Here is a 2,972-nt window from a genome sequence, read left to right as displayed (position 1 = left end):
AACTCTGAGGTTTTACTAGTCGTCCGTTTGAGTTTTTACTCTGTTCAGAACCTAACAATACATTTATATTAATATCAGTAAAATGCAGTAAAATTTTACTGATACATTAATATCAGTAAAATGTCTTTACAAATACCCCCCCCCCTTCTTAAAACTCACCTAACATGTTATGCAGTACACACACCCACCTCTCCAACCCCTGCACACACACCTCTCCAACCCCTGCACACCCACCTCTCCAACCCCTGCACACACACCTCTCCAACCCCTGCACACACACCTCTCCAACCCCTGCACACCACCTCTCCAACCCCTGCACACCCACCTCTCCAACCCCTGCACACCCACCTCTCCAACCCCTGCACACCCACCTCTCAACCCCTGCACACCACCTCTCCAACCCCTGCACACACACCTCTCCAACCCCTGCACACACACCTCCAACCCCTGCACACACACCTCTCCAACCCCTGCACACCCACCTCTCCAACCCCTGCACACACCTCTCCAACCCCCTGCACACCCACCTCTCCAACCCCTGCACACCCACCTCTCCAACCCCTGCACACACACCTCTCCAACCCCTGCACACCCACCTCTCCAACCCCTGCACACCCACCCCCAACCCCTGCACACACCTCTCCAACCCCTGCACACACCCTCTCCAACCCCTGCACACCCACCTCTCCAACCCCTGCACACACCTCCAACCCCTGCACACACCTCTCCAACCCCTGCACACCCACCTCTCCAACCCCTGCACACCCACCTCTCCAACCCCTGCACACACACCTCTCCAACCCCTGCACACACACCTCTCCAACCCCTGCACACCCACCTCTCCAACCCCTGCACACCCACCTCTCCCTCACTGTATACACACCTCTCCAACCCCTGCACACCCACCTCTCCAACCCCTGCACACCACCTCTCCAACCCCTGCACACCCACCTCTCCAACCCTGCACACCCACCTCTCCCCTCACTGTATACCACCTCTCCAACCCCTGCACACCCACCTCTCCAACCCCTGCACACACCACCTCTCCAACCCCTGCACACACACCTCTCCCCTCACTGTATACACACACCTCTCCAACCCCTGCACACCCACCTCTCCCTCTCACACACACCTCTCCAACCCCTGCACACCCACCTCTCCAACCCCTGCACACACACCTCTCAACCCCTGCACACCCACCTCCCCTCACTGTATACACACCTCTCCAACCCCTGCACACCCACCTCCCAACCCCCTGCACACCCACCTCTCCAACCCCTGCACACCACCTCTCCAACCCCTGCACACACACCTCTCCCCTCACTGTATACACACCTCTCCAACCCCTACACACCCACCTCTCCAACCCCTGCACACACACCTCTCAACCCCTGCACACCCACCTCTCCAACCCCTGCACACCCACCTCTCCAACCCCTGCACACACCTCTCCAACCCCTGCACACACCTCTCCCCTCACTGTATACACACCTCTCCAACCCCTGCACACACACCTCTCCAACCCCTGCACACACACCTCTCCCCTCACTGTATACACACCTCTCCAACCCCTGCACACACCTCTCCCCACTGTATACACACCTCTCCCCTCACTGTATACACACACACCTCTCCCTCACTGTATACACACCTCTCCAACCCTGCACACCCACCTCTCCCCTCACTGTATACACACCTCTCCAACCCCTGCACACCCACCTCCCAACCCCCTACACACACACCCTCCAACCCCTGCACACACACCTCTCCAACCCCCTACACACCCACCTCTCAAACCCCTGCACACACACCTCTCCAACCCCTGCACACCACCTCTCCAACCCCTGCACCTCTCCAACCCCTGCACACACACTCTCCAACCCCTGCACACCCACCTCTCCAACCCCTACACACCCACCTCTCCAACCCCTGCACACACCTCTCCAACCCCTGCACACACCTCTCCAACCCCTACACACCCACCTCTCCAACCCCTGCACACACACCTCTCCAACCCCTGCACACACACCTCTCCAACCCCTACACACCCACCTCTCCAACCCCTGCACACACCCTCCCTCTCCAACCCCTACACACACCCACCTCTCCAACCCCTGCACACACCTCTCCAACCCCTGCACACACACCTCTCCAACCCCTACACACCCACCTCTCCAACCCCTGCACTCTCAACCCCTGCACACCCACCTCTCCAACCCCTGCACACACACCTCTCCAACCCCTACACACCCACCTCTCCAACCCCTGCACACCCACCTCTCCAACCCCTGCACACCCACCTCTCCAACCCCTACACACCCACCTCTCCAACCCCTACACACCCACCTCTCCAACCCCTGCACACACCCTCTCCAACCCATACACACCCACCTCTCAACCCCTACACACCCACCTCTCCAACCCCTACACACCCACCTCTCCAACCCCTGCACACCCACCTCTCCAACCCCTGCACACACACACCTCTCCAACCCCTGCACACACACCTCTCCCCTCACTGTATACACACCTCTCCAACCCCTGCACACCCACCTCTCCCCTCACTGTATACATACCTCTCCAACCCCTGCACACCCACCTCTCCAACCCCTGCACACCACCTCTCCAACCCCTGCACACCCACCCTCTCCCCTCACTGTATACACACTCTCCAACCCCTGCACACCCACCTCTCCAACCCCTGCACACCCACCTCTCCAACCCCTGCACACACCTCTCCAACCCTGCACACACCTCTCCCCTCACTGTATACACACCTCTCCAACCCCTGCACACCCACCTCTCCAACCCCTGCACACCCACCTCTCCAACCCCTGCACACCCACCTCTCCAACCCCTGCACACCCACCTCTCCAACCCCTGCACACACACCTCTCCAACCCCTGCACACACCTCTCCCCTCACTGTATACACACCTCTCCAACCCCTGCACACACACCTCTCCAACCCCT

The 2,972-nt window shown here is 59.7% G+C and overlaps 1 long non-coding RNA gene across 1 annotated transcript; it reads right to left on the bottom strand.

Moving 5' to 3' along the window:
* Nucleotides 1–1,200: 1,200 nt before the first annotated feature.
* Nucleotides 1,201–1,629, bottom strand: LOC127918941 (uncharacterized). Its single transcript, XR_008101464.1, has 4 exons — nt 1,603–1,629; nt 1,515–1,560; nt 1,290–1,335; nt 1,201–1,221 (listed from the first exon to the last, which is right to left on the bottom strand). It is a non-coding gene; the product is annotated as an uncharacterized LOC127918941 (long non-coding RNA).
* Nucleotides 1,630–2,972: the final 1,343 nt, after the last annotated feature.

Source organism: Oncorhynchus keta, unplaced genomic scaffold (genome assembly GCF_023373465.1).
Source record: "Oncorhynchus keta strain PuntledgeMale-10-30-2019 unplaced genomic scaffold, Oket_V2 Un_contig_15296_pilon_pilon, whole genome shotgun sequence".
Taxonomy (NCBI): domain Eukaryota; kingdom Metazoa; phylum Chordata; class Actinopteri; order Salmoniformes; family Salmonidae; genus Oncorhynchus; species Oncorhynchus keta.
Note: the sequence above shows the minus strand (reverse complement) of the source record. Positions and strands in the feature narration are given on the sequence as shown.